Below are 18,630 nucleotides of genomic sequence, written 5' to 3' on the forward strand. Positions count from 1 at the left end.
AACAAATCTAAATCTATGAATCTAAAAACCTACAGCTATAACCTAAAAACAATTACCCATTCAATGTTAAAAGTATCTTTAAGTTACCTTATTAGGAAAATTTAAATACTATGATTTTACAATGATATGTCAATGAACTTGATGAATATCAAAAAGAATTAAAATAATGTAGCTGAGTGATGGTGATGCACTCCTTTAATCCCAGCACTCAGGAGACAGAGGCAGGTGGATCTCTGAATTTGAGGTCATCCTGCTCTACAGAACAAGGTCCAGGATAGCCAGAGCTTCACAGAGAAAGCCTGCCTTAAAAACAAAAAACCCACCCTCCCCAAAATATTAATAATAGTAATAATAATGTGTAAAATAGAGACTAGGGCATGAACTCAAACAGTATTAAATGTATGTAAGTTTGTAAGTTACACTGCATTTTACTTTGACTTTAAATATACATTTTCCTAATGCTTAATAATACTAAATTATATTTTATTTTTATGGCTAGAAACTGAGCAGTACACATATAATGCCAAAATCTACTGTAAGAGTTAAACTGATCTTTAGTTTATGGATTTGATATTATCCTTGAGTATAATGGATATGGAATGCTTAGTTCATCAACAGAAAGAAATTAAACTCCTCAAAAGTGAGAAATGTATTCCCAACCTCAATGAGGGAAGCAGTAGTTTTAAATTTTTTCTCTACTTACAACATATAAAAGATGGTTTCCAGGCATATTGTCATCAACCTATACCGAAGCATTGATGAGAAGCAACTTAAGAAATCAGTATGTAAATAGTGAAATCAGCCCAGTATCACAACACTTTTTTTTTTTTAGTAATGCTGGATACAATGTCTTTAATTCTAGCAGTCAGAAGGTATAGAAAGGCAGGTCTCTAGGAGGGAAAAGTCAGCCTGACTTACATAGTAAGTTCCAGGCTAACCAGATCTACATAGAGAGACCCTATCTCAAAACAACAACAACGACAACAACAAACTTAGGTTAAAGATTAAAGTTAAACTTTATTTTAAATTATTATCAGACCACTGATCCCTGGGTTAAGTAGGCAAGTTCAGGTTTCACAAAACTCACAGACTAACAGTGACAAATATGAAAAGCAGTAGATTAAGGTTTATTAATAACTTGGTTTTAGATTTGGTAATGGAATAATTATATAATACTGTGTTTATAATATAAACATGTGAGTAAAATATACTTACTCTCTTCCCCTAACTAATATTTTAGATTTTTTAATACAAATTTTCTGGGTCACAGTATGGTGGCATACCCCTTTAACCTCCACACTTGGGAGATGAAAGAAAAGAGAATCTAAGCCAGTCAAGGTTGCTTTTTGTTTTGGGAGGTAACATCTTGAATGACCTAGGGTGGCCTAAAACTTGCTATGTCACCAAGAATAACAAACGTCAGCTCTTCCTGCTTCTACTTTGCTACTGCTGAGATTACATACCTGTACTACAATGTCTGGTTTATGCATACACACATCACACACATACAAACACTTACAATAAAATAAAATTAGAATTATTCAGGAGCTGGAAAAATGGCTGTCAGCATGGCTACCTGATATACAGATATTATGACCTGAGTTTGATCCCAGGTACCCACATAAAAGCCAGGACAAGAACAGAAATGTAAGTTTGTAACCATGTACTTCTGGGAGAGGAATAAGGTGGATCTCTAGAGCTCATTCGCCAGCTAGCCTCACTGAATGAATAAGCTCCAGGTTTAGTAAGAGACTCCACTTCAAAAATTATATAGACTAAGTGGGTAAAGGTGTTTGTTGTATAAGCTTGACAACCTGAGTTTGAACCTTGTAACCCATGCAAAGGTAGACAGAGAGAACTGATTCCACAGAACTATCTTCTGGTATCCACACATGTGTCAAGGTAAGCATACCCACAGACACACATCATGCACATGCACAAAAAATATACTCACAATAACAATAACAAATAAAAACTTAAAAAATTAAGGTAGAAACTAATCTAGGCAAACACTCAAAATTTTGCCAGGCCTCCACACATGTTAATGTGCAACCATACACACATGCACATACCCTCAAAGAAATGTAGGTACACCACACACACATCTTTCTCTCCTCAAAGTATATTCAAGTTCAGGAAAGTGAAAGCCCAATCCAACCAATATCCATATTTCACCATTAAAACATACCTGATAGGGAGCTGGGAAGATGGTTCAGCAGTTAAGAACACTGTCTGCTCTTCCAGAGGTCCTGAGTTCAATTCCCAGCAACCACATGGTGGCTCACAACCATCTCTCCTGGGATTTGATGCCCTCTTCTGGCATACAACTATACATACATGCAGACAGAGCACTCATATACATATTATAAATAAGTAAATTGTTATAATCCATACCTGACAAATGATAAACAAGCACCAACAACTTTTAACATTGTGACTGAGAATTGATGGTATAACCATGTTAACTAAATTCTTGATAAAGACTTCAAAAGAACAAATATTAGAACAGTCTTATTTTAATTTCATCAAAAGATATGAAAAGTCTCACTAGAATGTTAATGAGATTAGTAAAAACAATGGCATCAGTTGTTTGTTGTTTTTGTTTTTTTTTTTTAGTTTTTTTTTTGAGACAGGGTTTCTCTGTATAGCCCTGGCTGTCCTGGAACTCACTCTGTAGACCAGGCTAGCCTCGAACTCAGAAATCCGCCTGCCTCTGCCTCCCAAGTGCTGGGATTAAAGGCGGCATCAAACTTTATAATCTCAAAATATATATATATGCTACACTACAACATGAAAAAGGAAGTCTGACATAGAGGAAGAGTGCATAGGGTACAAAATAATATTCTCTGAAATGGGTTTATAGAAATCCTAACATAGTAAGTTCTACCCCAAATTATAAATTCCTAGGGAAAATCCGAATTTGCTACCAAAACTATGAAATAAATGACAGTTATACTGTCTTCAAATCACATCATAAGCATGCCTGAAGGGACTGACTATAGGAGATGAGAATTACTGAACTTTCATAGTAAACATGCACTGAATAAGCAACAACTGTTAGCATTCTGTCTAAACTCCACTCCACAGTTACTTGTCAATAGTCAGGTATGCTTGTCCCCAGTTACCTGGCAGCAGCCAAGAAGGCCTGACCCACTATAAAAGGGGCTGCTTGTCCCCTCCTCCCTCTCTTACCCTTGCTCCCTCTTGCTCCCCCTCTCTCCATGTGGTCATGGCTGGCCTCTATTTCTCTACTCTCTCTGCCTTTCTCTGCCTCTACTACCCTCTTAATTCCCCTCCCCATGCCTTGAATAAACTCTATTCTATACTATACTGTCATGTGGCTGGTCCGTCCAGGGGAAGGGATGCCTGGGCATGGGCATCCCTTATATCTTATATCTATCTTTTTATAAACACATCAACAACTCTCTGATGCAGCTGTGAGCACTGATATACATTAATCAAATGAGTACAAGGTTAAGTGTTGTTCTCCTTAAAGAAAACCGAGACACCAGTGGTAGAGGACACTTTTGATTCCAGCGCTCAGTAGGCAGAGGCAGGTGGATCTCCAAGTCTGAGGCCAGCCTGGTCTACAGAGTGAGTTCCAAGACAACTTAGGCAACTCAGAAAAACCCTGTTGGCAGGCAGGTGGAAACTGAGACACAAAAAACAATTTGACTAAGCATAACACGGCTCACAATTTGGGTACTAACAACTACCCTAAAACAACATTCACTGTGCCAGAATATATGAAAGAAAATTTAGTAATTCCTAAAAAAAAAGTAATCTGTAATTCAGAAAGTGGTCCATAAATTAAAACTAATAAATTCAATGAGCAAAGTGTATAAAATTTAAGTAGTGATATTATTAGGCTTTTGTATGAGAAACAAACAGGTAAATGGCAGAAAATATAATAAAATAGATATTTGTCCAAGTACATAGTTCATAACTATAAAATTATATGGTCAACTATATTATGATTTTGAAACTACTAAACAATATAACTTTTTCCATTAATAACTCGCAGTCAAGTTGAGACTTGACTCGCATCATATTGAGAATCAATATGATATCTTGAAAAACCAAAAAAAAATTGTCTCAAAAAAAAAAAAAAAAAAAAAAAAACCATGTTCATTAATTCAATGTTAAAATCAGAAAGGAAAAAAAGCAGACCAAGCTACACGAGGAGATCCTGTCTTCAAAATTAAAAATTATTAAAAATTAGCTAGACAGGGTGGCAAATGACTGTAATCCCAGGACTTGGAGGCTGCTGCAAGACTGCCATGGGTCTAAGGCCACGAGTTCCAGCAGCCTGGATTACAGAGTGACATCCAACCTCAAATAAATAACAAAATTTAAATCAATTTTCTTCCAATTAGGCATTTAATACTGAGAAATTTATTAAGTGGCTTAAGTGATTTGGTTAACTACATAATCATCAAACATCACAAAATGTATATAATAGAAAACTATAATGCTAGAAAAGGTAAAGATAGAAAACTGGAATGCAAAGTTCCACTAGACAAAACAAAAACATGTTAGAGAACATACTTAAAAATCAAAGGTGCTGTATGCCTTAAATCCCAGAACTAAGGAGGCAGAGGCAAGCAGATCTCTGAGTCTGAGGTCATCTGGTCTACAGAATGAGTTCCCAAACACCCAGGGCTACACAGAGAAACCTGTCTCAAATAAACAAAAACAACAAAGTAACAAAACAAAACAAAACCTAAGAAAGAAAAGCAAATGGTACAGATGAATGTAAACATATACTACTAAAATTAACTCAAGTCCATTTACTATTTGCCAAGCATAATTACTCTGTTTCTCTAAGAACCTTCTCAAGGATCACAAGTCACTCACTACTATATTTCAAGTGGTTTTTGTTTTTGTTTGTAATTTCTTGGATATTAATCTGGGGAAACGTTGACAATTACCAGTTAAGACATGGACCCAAGTAAATATACCTACACTCTCAAGATACAGCCATACCCCATTTTGTCCCCTGACCCTAAAGGAGCAGGAGGAGGAAGAGAAGAAATAGAAATAATTATTATTTTAGAGGCAGTGATATGGCTCAGCCAGCAAAGCATTTGCCATGCAAACCTGACAACCTGAGTTCAATACCCACAACCCATGTAAAGGTGGAAAGAAAAAACTACCTCCTTAAAGTTGTTCTGACCCAATACAAGTACATTATACACATATACCATAGCAAATAAAACACACATTTAAATCCCCTTATGATTATCAAAAAGAACAAAGTAAGCATCTAGACTATCTTAAAATAAAATATGTTTTAGGTTTGTCAATAAAAAATGAGAAGATATATATCACATACAAGTTTATAATTGTATATTTCATATCTATGTAATATAAAACATGTAATTACAACTACCAATGGCCTTAAAGACTCATGCATTCTTCCATTTTCTATGAAATGATACCTTACTTTAACTTTTTAACCTTAAGAAACATAACAAAGAAAGTGTTTTTCTGCAATTTCCCCCCACAGTCAAAAATAGTAATGGGGACCACTATGACTTCAACATCAGAGTTACATATAGGGCTAATGAGATGGTCCAGTGGGTAAAGCACTTGCCGCCAAGCCTTATGACCAGGGTTCTATCCTCAGAACCCATGCGGTGGAAAGAAAACATTTATTCTTCAATGTTGTCCTTTAATCTCCATAAATATGCTATCATCCACACTGGCAAGAAGGCAGACAAGCAGTTAGACACACACAACTGTAAAATAAAAACAAATTACATAGAGATTTTGAGGAATGTATACCTCAATAAAAAAGAGCACACCTTTTAGTCCCAGTGCTCAGGAGGTAGAGGTAGGTAGGATCTCTGTGAGGTAGAGGCCAGCCTGGTCTACAAGCAAGTTCCAGGATAGCCAAACTACAGAGAGAAACCGTGTCTGGAAACAACAAAATAAAAAGAGCTTTCCTAGCATGGTAGAAAAGCAAACAAAGGGTTGGAGAGATGGCTCAGCAGTTAAGAGTACCTGCTGTTATTGCAGAGCTGCTGGGATAAGTTCCCAGCACCCACATGGTGGCTCATAATATGTAACCCTAGTTCTAGGGATTCAGGATTTATGATGGCCTCTAAGGGCAATGCCCATAAATGGTATACATACATATATGCAAGCAAAACACAAAAATAAATAAATCTTAAAAACAAACATAGAACATATTCCATTTCAGACAAGATTTTAGTCTAAAGAAATAGATGTGAATATAAGATAGTCACAAAATGTTAAAACTCGACTATATGACAGGTGGTTTTTGTAGGCTACAAGTTAATACAGGGAGTATTATATGTATTAATTTTCATACAGGTCAGTTGAATCATCTAATCACTTTCATTGAATTATCTAATTACTTTCACTGACTTCTAATCAAGGAGGGTTCTAGTACCAATTTTGCTTTAAATATCAAAGACTTTTCTAAGGGCTTTTCAATAAGAGTAACAAAAATATAAAAGACTTTATTTTTCTAAGGACATTTCAATAAGAGTAACAAAACAAAGTAATACCAGTTCATAGAAACACATAGCATTTTGGAAAAGATGAAAATGAGTGGAAACAGCATATAAGGTAAAGCTATTTACCCGATCTAGCAATATAATTGATTAGGAGAGTACAGATAAATAATTAAAACTCAAGTTTTACAGATAAGTAATTAAAATTCAAGTTTTCAAGATTTCTTAAAAATTAAACAAACAAACAAAACAAAACCTAGATTTCTTGACTTAATGTGAAATATTTAGTGGATATATCATTTCAAAACAATATAGCTTTAAATTTTTAAATACCCATGAAAACATCTCTAAACATCTCTCCAATTATTTATTAATGATTTTTAAGACCTAGAATCTTTTTTTTTTTTTTTTTTTTTTTTTGGTTTTTCGAGACAGGGTTTCTCTGTATAGCCCTAGAACTCACTTTGTAGACCAGGCTGGCCTCGAACTCAGAAATCCGCCTGCCTCTGCTTCCCAAGTGCTGGGATTAAAGGCATGCACCACCACGCCTGGCTAAGACCTAGAATCTTAATTATCACTCAACAATCGATGGCCTTAAAGATCCATGTATTTAGTTTTCTTGGCTTATATAGGATATGTTTTTAACATACTCTACAAAATATTTCTATTCTTTTGAAAAAAGTTTATGGCAGGGATTCTTCAAATAGGTTTAGCAGATTTCAATACAAGACTCTTATTTCATCTAGAGTTAATTGTTTTAAAATAAGCTTTTATAAAGTCTTACAATTAGGGTGCTAGAGACCCGGGCCATTTGGTGCTAAATGAGTACTACTCCTGGAACGGTTATTACTTGACAATGGCCAAGGGTTAAGAATTTCCTCAAACAGGACAAACTGAGCTCAGAACAGTCTGTGTTTGGTCAGATGTTAAATACAGCATTACCTGCATGTGGTGTGAACGTGTCCCTAATTTATAATCCCCAAGAAACTGTAGCTTCCACAAGGTAATCTAGGTATTAGTCGATGGGCCTAGGGTCTATCATGAGTAACCCTTTTACTCCATTATACTGGTGGCAGTTTTACTCGATCTTCCCAGTTCTACGAGTCTCCATTAAAGAAGAGACAATTTTATATTACCTATGTGCGTAAAAATAGTTCCCATCTCCTCCAAGGTCTGGTTCAATGAGTGAGCATCCCGGGGAGACATTCACACATCCCTCCCTACCTCTTCCTTGTCCCTGGGGTAATAAAAGGCACAGATTATTTTCCTACAAAAGCTCTACAGAACACCGGTCGAAGTAAATGGGGGATGGGGGGAATAGCAGAATCAACCTGCACCCACACCTCAGCCCCGCCCCACCTGGAAAGGAGGGTGCTGGTGGCGGGAGTGTGAGGGCGGCAGAAAGGACAGAAAAGGCCGAGACCACCAGCTCCCAGGTTCTCCATTACCATTGGCTCCATCACGTTCCACCGAAGCCAAGGCTTCCCAATCCTTCACCGCAGCATCCCAAACCCTCAATCGCCCGAGTCCCCGGTGGGGAACCCAGCGTGGGCCCTCTGGGCGGCGCGATCAAGGACTAGCGGCGGGGGTCTCCCCGACAGATGGGCGGATCCGAAGAGCGCCTCGGGGACCTCTCCAGTGACCACACCGGAGGAGAAGTCGGAGGGAGGGGTCGGAGCGGAGCCGTTATTCCTTCTCGCTCGGGCTTGGGAAAGCGCGCGAGGGAGGGGCCGGCCGGAGCCGCAGCGCGTTACCTAACGGTCCGGTCGCTCCGACAGGCCGGAGGCGGCGGCGCGGCCACGGCCGTCCGGAGGGTTGGGGTCCACAGCAGGGGCGCAGAAGGGGTGGGAGGCGGGGGGTGGGGACTAGAGGCAGCGACGTCGCCATGTTAGCACCTTCTTCCTCTGCATCCCTACAACCTCCAAGCCTGTGGCCCTTTCACCATTACTCACCTTTCCAGGTCACTAATTCATGGTCCTGCCAGCCACCCGTGAGCCCGGAGCCCAGCCGTGTTTACAAACTCGCCCCGGAGGAGAGGGCTGAAGCGCACTTTAAAGGCCACGGGCTCCCACAGGCTTCCGTCCTCTCTCGCGAGATCCGACTGACAAGCCTTCTCCCCGCCCCGCTCCCGGCATCCCTGCCGCTTTCTTCTCGCGCCCCTCCCCTTCACGCACACGCCCCTTCCTGCTTTCCACCGAGGGAGCGCCCGCGGGTCACGTGACTCCGTGGTACCTCAGAAAAGGGCGGGTCTTCAAGAGGGCGGGGGCGGGGAGGCGGGAACCAAAGAACACTCGGACGCGAGTGATTGGGCGAAGAGCACGAAAGGCGGGAAGCAGGTCCAAAGGGGCGTGGCCAAGGCGCCCAAGGACCGTTGTTTCGGTAACCAAGGAACTGCAGGAAGCTGTGATTGGCAGCCGTCGGGAGGCGGGCTCGAGAGGCGGCACCGGATCTGGAGCGCGCGCGCAGGTGGCGGTGGGGCGAACAGGAGGGCGTGGGCGGTGCGAGAGAAGAAAGGTGAGGTCCGGGGAACGTAAAGGAACCCTGCCCTGGCTCCGGGTGTCTCCATCATATTGGTTTCCGGCCACACTAGGGATCTGAGAATACGAAGGGAGAAGCGCTTCTGGACCACCCTCCGAGTACCCAGAAGCCAGAGCTGGAGAGCTACGCTTAAGGTTTTGGAGAGTCGGGGTTTGCCAGTCATCACCTCCGCCCCCATGTGCACACTGAAGCAAAATAAGTCAGCCCTGCGTAGAAAATAGAAACCTTTTCTCAGAGAGGTCTTTGTTCGGATTTTACTAAGCCAGAACTGGAGCCGATCTGTCCCCCAACCCTGCGTCAAGTACATGGTATATTACATTACAGACGAGTATGTTCAAAAGCAGTGATCAAAAGGATATGCACCGTCTTCCACCCCCATGTCACCATATTTTAAAACAAAGCAACGATCTTTTGCCTAGAGAAAAATTCTTGGACTTATGGGGGCTTCTTTTATCAAATTTCCTTTACTTAGTTACATATAAAAATACAAATTTCAGGAACTGAAGAGATGTCTCAGCGGTTAAGAGCACTGGATGCTCGGCCAGAGGACTTGGGTTCAATTCCCAGCACCCACAAGCAGCCCTCAGCGGTCTGTAACTCCACTTCCGGGAGACCTGACAAAACACCAATGCACATAACATTAAAAAATTAATTAAAATTATTAATTTCAATAGGATCGTCTCGTTCTTTTAAAGCTTAAGAAATCTGTATTAATATTTTAAAGAGGACTAAAGGACGCCCAATGAAAACCCAGCAGAGAAGTGGCATTCTTCCCACAATATTTTTCCTTTTGCTCTGTAAATTGTGGTGCCAAAGAAATGCCTGTTAATGTAGGAAGTAGGTTCCAAAAAAGCTAGGGGGCGGGGCGGGGGAAGGACCTGGACAGATGGCTCAGTGGTTACAAGCGCTTGCTGCTGGTGCAGAGGACTCAAGTTTAGTTTCCTATCACCACATAGCTGCTCATAAACGGGGAGGGTGGGGGGTGGGGGGGAGGGGATCGGACAACCTCTTCCAGCCTCCTTGGGCATGGGGGTGCGCATGCGTTTATGCAGTCAAACATTCATACACACAAAGTAGTCCTTAAAACTGGGGGCAAAGAAGAAAGTTGGACTGATTGGTGTAATGACAACGAAAGAGACAGACCTTTACAGTTCTGTAGCTGGTTCAGGTCCACTCCTAACATACTTATTCCTGCTGAAGATTTTGTTGCTTATTTTAGGGATGTTGGTTGCCCGATAAATATGTACAAGTTGCAAAATGTGATTAAGGCGCCTGTGAAATCTTGCACTGATTTTTAAAAAGCAAGCCTTTTTTTTTTTTTTTTTTTTTTTTAGTATCATGCTTTTCCATTTGTTAAATGCTTATTTCTAATTTAGATTTATGAATACAATTCGTGTATTTACATAAAATACACCCAATTTCTCCACGCCAAGCGAATCTAAAATTGTAAGTTTGTCTGGAATAGTATCAGAGAGTCAATGAGCCTGCAGTCTAATAATGATGCCTATCGTGAAAGTGAAATTGTAATGTCACTGGACCTTCTAGTAGGTTGCTGGCCTGCATACATGTATGTGAGCCAACTCAATCTTCCTTTAAAACTAGCTTAATTACTTGAGAAACCTGAAAGAAACCAGATTATTAACACTGTTGGTTCTGAAGTTAGAAAGAAAGTACCATCTTGTAATATTAGTAACCGAGCAGTAGTGTCAGTAGATTTAAACACTAATTATATCAGCAAGGTGTCAGCTGCTCATTACTGGTTGGAAGGATAACGGACAAATGTAGGCCTGCCAGATCATAAATTGCTAGGTCCAGTTAACTTTCACTAAGATGCTGCTTTCCTCCAGCCTACAGTATCTAACCCAAGGCGGGGAAAAAAAAAACCCTAAAAATGTTCAAGCATTTCAAAAGAATTTTGTCGATTAGAATTGAGGGTTTTTTTGGGTTTTTTTTCGAGACAGGGTTTCTCTGTGTAGCCCTGGCTGTCCTGGAACTCACTTTGTAGACCAGGCTGGCCTCGAACTCAGAAATCCGCCTGCCTCTGCCTCCCAAGTGCTGGGATTAAAGGCGTGCACCACCACGCCCGGCTCTAGAATTGAGTTTTTACATTGCTTTTTCACCATGTATATTAAAAAACTTTTTGTTTGTTTCTGTTTTTCACTATGTAGTCCTGACTGTCCTGGAACTTGCGCTGTAGACCTGGTGAGCCTTGAACTAACAGAGATCTGTCTGTCTCTGCCTCTGCTGGGTTATAGGTATATACTACCACCAAGACCACCACCACCATCTGGATAAAAATGGAAATTCTTGTCTCCAGATTGATTTATTTTCATCTCAAGTGACAGTAGCTTTGGCATTAAATTGTCTGCTATCAAGTAATCCATTATCTATACCCAGTACTGTTAGATCTCAAACCCAGCTCTCCTACCTTAAATGTCTCCAGTCAAGGGGCAGAGCTGCCCTCCCGTATATAATCCAGCCAAAGCCTGTAGCAGACAGGGACTGAGGGATACTAAAAGAACCTGGTGGCCAGGTCCACTTTAAGATGTTAAATAGGCACCTCAGTTAGCTATTTGTCCTAGGTTTGAGGCCTAACGTATACTAGAGGGACATGTCATTCTAAGGAAAATATTTACAGAATTCTTTTATATAAGCAAGGAATGTGATTTTTTTCTTTGTTTTGAACTTTCAGTTTTAGATAACTCTTTAAAGATGCCTAAAATGAAAAAAGCAAACAAACAAACAAAGGAGATCTAAGTGGAGAACAGATCCAGTGCAGTGCCCTTCCTTAGGCACAGAGGCAGGCCAGCGGTACACAAAGGTGCTTCTTTTACCTCTGGGCTATAACAACCCTTTTACCCTAGCTTTTCTACAAATGGAAACAAGCTAAATGCGGATAATTACTGTCTTCAGTTCTGATCCTGTGTACCAGCAACTCTCACTGTTTCCAGCCTAATAAAATGTATGCTTCCCCATTTTCCCTCCCGGAGTCCCATCTGCCGTAAAATTCATCTTTGGTTACAAATGCAGGGAACTTCCGGTAGGGTCCTTATTTTCATGTTTTTCTTGTTGCATACATTATCTACCTCATCTCTAAGGAGAGTTAATCTCCTTTATGAACTTGGTACAAAGGCTGGAGAGAGTTGGGTCTATGGGTAAGAGCCATGGCTGCTGTATTGTGAGAACCAGATCACGGCTTGTCAGGTGGCTCAAAAAGGACTGTGGTAACTTCAGCTCCAAGGGATCTGACACTCTTTTTTTTGGTCTTTAAGAGATCTTGCACACACACACATACACACACACACACACACACACACACACACACACACACACAAGGCACTTACATGCATGCACACACATGAAAATAAAAATTAAAATATTAAATGGAATTTGAAGCGAAATACTATCAGTCTGGAAACCTGTATTTCATTTTATTCCATGCGCTATTTTACATTTTTCTTATTTGGTGCCTTGATATATAGGGACTGTCTGAAATGTCTTTGTGTCCTTTTGTGTAAATGCCTTAGGATGAAGGTTACAATATCAATGTATATTTGTCCCTACATGCAAAATATATTTATTAACCAACAATGACTTTTTAAATTTTATTTTGTATGCATCCGTGTTTTACCTGCATAGATGTCTGTGTGGGGGTGTCAGACTCCTGGAGCTGGAATTCCAGACTGTTGCGAACTGCCGTGTGGGCGCAGGGAATGAGTAGCTAGTACTCTTGACTGCTGAGTATCTTTCCATCTCATCCCCACAGCTTTTAGTCTTGGATTTTAGAAATAGGGTTTCACTGTGTAGGCGTGGCTGTCCTGGACTCAATCTGTAGTCCAGGCTGGCCTCCAATTCACAGAGATCCAACTCCCTCTGACTACCGAGTGCTGGAATTAGAGACGTGTGCCACCACCCGGGTAACAATGATTTTTTTTTTTTTTAAGACAAAAAGGGAGCACAGCTACTGAGCAAAAGTAATATCCTTTAGGTACAAGAAGAGGTTGTTTGGAGAAAACTCTTATCTATCATAAAAGTGCTCTTTTACTAAATGCTACAAGAGGCAGCTGTTAATGCTTTCAAACTTAACAGCTGTCATGGAATGTGCTATTTCAGCCTTGGGATGGGGCTATTTTAATGCCCTAGTCTATTATTGCTCATTTAAAAGTCTACTAAAAGGTATACAGACACACATACGCATACATAGGAGGGGGTATTTAACTGATGAAACACCCTTTGTATGTCTAGGTAAGGAAAACAGAATATTCCAGTAGCTTTCGTGTCTGTCTTATACAACTAACTTGAAGCCCATGGAAAAAGCTTCCACATTCTCATGGTATTAGCATACATCCTAGTAGAGTGGATTAGCTTAGACTTTGCCAGTTGGGTCAAGAGGGATGTGGATGACGAGATGTAAACAGTATGGAGAAAGTGGGGGCACGTCCACTAGGCCAATGTCTAAGGTGACACAAAGACAATATGGCCTCAGATACCCCAGTCTCTTCCATATCATGGCAGGCCGTCTTTCCTGTCCTCTGATGGCCCAGGGTTTTCATGCACGTTGCTGAAGTGTTAGTGTTTTAATTACTTCTTAGCATCTGTCTTCACCATAGAGGCTTCTATTCAGAAGTTGTCCAAGTGAAACCAAATCCTTGGCTTCTTAAAAGAATGGTAGCTAATGTTGTGTGACATTGTGTGTGTGTGTGGGGGGGGGGAATTAAAAGGCTATGCTTCATCTTCAAATCATAACAGTTAGCTTGTGAGAGAAGAAAATGGATCTTCAGAGCTTTGTTTTTATCCTTGACAACTAGTGTCTCCTCTCATCTCCCATCTGACCTGATAGATGGAGGGATTGCCATATTCCACCCTCTCAAGTTAGCAATAAAAGTAGATGGGACTATTTTCTAGCATAGAAAACTTGGCCCTGATTCTTGGCAAAAATGTATACTTTTCTTCCCCGAATGACATAATGTATCTCCTCTGAGATACTTAGGTAGTTTGTCTCTGGGAAATTTAAATACTGAAGAGCAACAATAATGAATTTTCCAACAATTAAGAGACCTAGCCCTGAGTTCAAGGACAGCCTGGTCTACAGAGTGAGTTCCAGGACAGCCAGGGCTATACAGAGAAACCCTGTCTCAAAAAACAAAACAAAACAAAACAAAACAAAACAAAACAAAATAAAAGAAGAGACCTAGCCAAACTTGTGTAGCTGTTTGAGAAAACAGTCCCATTACTTGTCCTTTATGGTCCCCCACAAGTCTGTCTGTCTGTTGACCTAAGGCGTACATAATACCAAAGTCATGGATTCCTTAGGCCAGAAACTTAGGGAGGCCTCTCTGTCCTTACTGTCCCACCTAGATCCTTAGACTAATACACTGTTCATTCCAGGGGCCTTCTTACCTTGGACACGGCCTGTAGGATCAACTGTCAATCAAATCCTCTAGCTCTTTACATGTAAAGCATCAATGCTTCTCAAGAATGAACATTCTAAGCACTGCTCCTGCCTGAGACTACATTCCTGGAGAAACTCCCTGTGGGCCAAGTGGAGCATGCCACGAGTCAGAAGAATTGGTAGAGCTGAGTGAACTCAAACTCCGTAAATCTCAGAATTGAGAATAGTAGGAGTAGAGCCAACTCCCTGCCTAACTCTAGGTGCCCTGAAACACGATGCCCCACTGAGTACCGTGGCAATCAGTCAAGTAGCATACAGACCTGGAGGTCTCCATGCTAATAAGGTATCTAGGTAGATCCCGAGCGTTCCGCCAGTGAGCTTTCCTTTTTGGCCATTCTTTCCCACAAAAGGTATTTAACCCTGTTTCACCCTGAGTAAGGTGTATGCATTATATCCATCATCAAATAAAGGTTTGGACAAGCAAGGATTGTCTCTTCGGCAAGGATTCCAGATAAGGCCTTTTCTCTTCCAACCTCTCTTCACTCAGCAATCACTCAGAGTCAAACCTGGTTCTGCTCCCATCCCAGGCTCTGCCTTCCCCTTCCTGCCTAGCATGTGGATGCCCTGAGGGGAAGCATGGACTGAGGACCCCCGTTCCCAACTCAAGGTGCTTTACTTGTAAAGCATCAAGGCTTCTCAAGAAAGAACATTCTAGGCACTGCCCCTGCCTGAGACTACAGTTCTTGGAGAGACAACCAGCAGCACCAGGGCACAACAATCGTCCCAGACTCTGCTGCTTCCCACCCAGGAAAACACAGACTGAGGACCCCCATTATGGACTGTGTTGTCTCCCCTACACGGTGGGCTGGTGGCTCCAAGCACTCCAGCAGCAAGGCAGACACGCAGCCCAGCAACTACCTGGTAAGACTGGAAGCATACTGCATAAGTTATGATTTTATGTTTTGTTTTTTAAAACAAGGTCTCTGTAGTGGTTTGAATGAAAATGGCCTCCGTGGGCTCACAGGGAGTGGCATTATTAGAAGGTGTGGTCTTGTTGGAAGAAGTGTCTCTAGGGGATGGGCTTTCAGGTTTCAGATGCTCAAGCCAGATCCAGTGTCATTCTCTTTTCCTACTGCTTGCCAACCCACATGTAGAACTCTTAACTACCTTTCCAGCACATTTCTACCTGCATGCCATCCTGTTTCCTGCCACGATGACTATAGACTAAACTGTAAGCCAACCCCAATTAACTGTGTCCTTTACAAGAGTTGCTATGGTCATGGTGTCTTTTCACAGTAATAGGCACCCTAACTAAGACACAGTCTCTCTATAGCTCTGATTGTTCTGGAACTCATTATCTATACTGGACTAGCCTCAGACCTAGATATCTGCCTGTTTCTTCCTCCCAAGTGCTGGGATTAAAGGTGTACATTACCAGGTCCAATTTAAGTAAGATTCTTTTTCCCAATAAAATAAGTCAAGTTAAGTACTATGGTGCAAATAGAGATATGATAGTATGCAATGTAACAAACTTGCTATTTTTATACAATTTCAGAAAGTTTGAGAGTAGCAGATACTTTAGGTATCTCCTGAGAGATGGGAAAAATTTGCCAATTCTCTGCTAAATACAAGACTTGAGGGAATAATATTGAGTTGTCCAGAAGCCAAGAGACCCAGCCAATCTTATGTAGCTGCTTAAGGATGCAGTTCTTGGGACTGAAATGTAAGAAATGGAATCACTATGGCTGGAAAGTGCATATTTATGCCACTGTTGAAAATTAGCTGTGGCCAAGGCCCATAGGTTCCCTTGGGAGTCTCTGCCAACATCAGCAGAATGCTAGCTCTTGCTAACAGGAAGAACAACTAAGGGTCTTTGGTTTATGGGTCTCTAGATCTTAGGTCAACTTTTTTTTTTCAGTATTGAAACTCCCTGGAGGGAAAAAGAGTCTAAGTTACTAAATATCTCAGAGAAGATAGCATTTATTTATGTCATTCAGGTGGAAAAAAATCAGTTCCTGCCAGGCAGCAGATTAGGAAGTATAAACAGATTAATAGTCAAAAGAATGTAACCTGGAGAGATAGGATACAAAATTTACAAAACTGAGTTGAACAGCACCTACGAGATCCAGCCAACCTTGTGTACCTCTCTATAGAGTTCTAAGTAAAGTGTGAATGAAATGGCTACAAAGTTGAAAGTGAAATATTAGAGTATTTTTCTCACTGATGTCAAATCAGTGGTTCTCCGCATTTTTTGGTTTGATGTCTTTGAACACTTAATAATATACAGCATAAATAAAAGTTTTGAAAAACCCTGTTTTACTATGCATTCAAAGCTCACAGAGTTCTGCCTGCTTCTACTTATGGGCCTCCACACCTGCCATCATGTTTGTAAGTTATTGTGTCATGCTTAATTAGGGGCAGCAGGATTCTTACATCTGCTTCTGTGGTGTCAGTTGTGACATATTTTGAAGTATATAATGAAAACTTGGTCTCATGGGGTAGATGAAAAGGGCCATAGCTAGTGATCTTCTGAAAGGCCTTTGAGCCCCAGAGGTCATCAGATCAGACCACTCTTTGAGCATCACTGGGCTAGGAATACATTCCAGGCAGGGAGAAAACGATCTGCACTGAGTGTGTTGACAATGTTGAAAGCTATGACGTCTGAGTCATTGCATGAAGGATTACAGTACTGCAACATAGTGCTACTTGAACTTTAACATGTCAGTGACATGCATTCATAGCTGAATTTAGCACTACAAATTTTGGGAGTACTTTTTTTGTGTATATCTGTGGTGTGCTGGGAGCCATGGCCTCAACCATGGCCTTGTTGAAAATTTCTACCTTACATAAACAGCCCTGAGAGAACATTTATGGTCCTAACAGAAAGAATATTTGTGAGGAGAGAGGGCACTGTGACCATTGGTTCCAAAAACAGAAGATTGCCACCTGACCTTCGGAGAGCCCCTGGGCTCTTCCCCCTCCCTTGAAGCCTCCTCTTTCTTTTCTTTTTCTTTCTTTCTTTCTTTCTTTCTTTCTTTCTTTCTTTCTTTCTTTCTTTCTTTCTTTCTTTCTTTCTTTCTGTTTGGTTTTTCGAGACAGGGTTTCTCTGTATAACCCTGGCTGCCCTGGAACTCACTCTGTAGACCAGGCTGGCCTCAAACTCAGAAATCTGCCTGCCTCTGCCTCCCAAGTGCTGGGGTTAAAGGCATGCGCCACCAACGCACAGCAAGCCTCCTCTTATATTGCCATCCCAGAATAAAGGTTTTCAGGAAATTGTTTTGCTCTCATTCTTTGTGTTTCTTGTCCCTCCACTCTCTCTACCCTGCCCTAAGTCCCCACTGATTACCCCTGCAGGTCAGGGAAGTGGTGATTCTATGCCTGTTTTCTTTCACTGTGCGTGTGCATGTGTGTGTGTGTGTGTGTGTGTGTGTGTGTGTGTGTGTGTGTGTGNTGTGTGTGTGTGTGTGTGTGTGTGTGTGTGTGTGTGTGTGTGTGTGTGTGTGTGTGTGTAGGACAGAGGTTGGTGTCAGGTGTTTTTCTCTGTCACTCCGTATCCAGGTCCTTGCCCAGATTTCTCTCACATTCTCACCCACTCACTCACCATCTTTTGTTTCTCTTTAAAAAAACAAGCAAAACAAGAAACATAACCCCACCCAAAAGTAGAAACCCAAATACACAAGTTAAAAACCAGTAAGATTTAAAAATGCTCAAACAAAGCAGTATAAGACAAATAGTGTATGAAAACACCATTGAGTTAGTTTGTGTTGAACTGGGTGGGCATGGGGCCTATCCTGAAATGTGGTTAACATACCCAGTGTATTTATGATAGACCACAACTGTAAGCTGAATAAACCCTTTCCTCTCCAAGTTGCTTTTGGTCATGGTTTTTATCACAGCAATAGAAAGCAGACTAGAACCAGTAGCTGCGATGCTTGCTGTGTCCTTGTGGGTGCACAAGCAAGCATTTCACCCACTGAACTATCTACATAGCCAGAAACCACAAATTCATCAACTCTAAATCTTCTCTTAAGGTTCTAAGCTCTAAATTGCTAGGTCAGCCTGTAGCTCTTACTGAAATGGTTCTTCATGTTACTGAAGCCAAAGGCTTTTGAACTATTGTAGTTTTTCCTCCCTCGTTGTCTTCCCTTGTTCCTTACCTTGTTCCATTTTACAGGTCATTCAATTAAATAGCATATTTATTCATTTTCCTTCCACAGC

At 41.1% G+C, this 18,630-nt stretch overlaps 1 protein-coding gene across 6 annotated transcripts in view; it reads right to left on the reverse strand.

Annotated features, from left to right (window-relative positions):
• The window catches only part of Atf2 (activating transcription factor 2), a 72,628-nt gene extending 64,040 nt beyond the window's left edge, over positions 1-8,588 (reverse strand). For 5 of the 6 annotated variants that reach the window (XM_021192627.2, XM_029536155.1, XM_021192629.2 and 2 more), the window contains exon 1: positions 8,435-8,579. The gene's annotated coding sequence lies outside the window, so the exon portion shown is untranslated. Of the gene's footprint in view, positions 1-8,434 lie in introns of all 6 variants that reach the window. The other variant, XM_021192628.2, reaches the window with a different exon arrangement.
• Positions 8,589-18,630: the final 10,042 nt, after the last annotated feature.

The sequence above is a fragment of the Mus pahari genome, chromosome 3 (genome assembly GCF_900095145.1).
Source record: "Mus pahari chromosome 3, PAHARI_EIJ_v1.1, whole genome shotgun sequence".
Classification (NCBI taxonomy): Eukaryota; Metazoa; Chordata; class Mammalia; order Rodentia; family Muridae; genus Mus; species Mus pahari.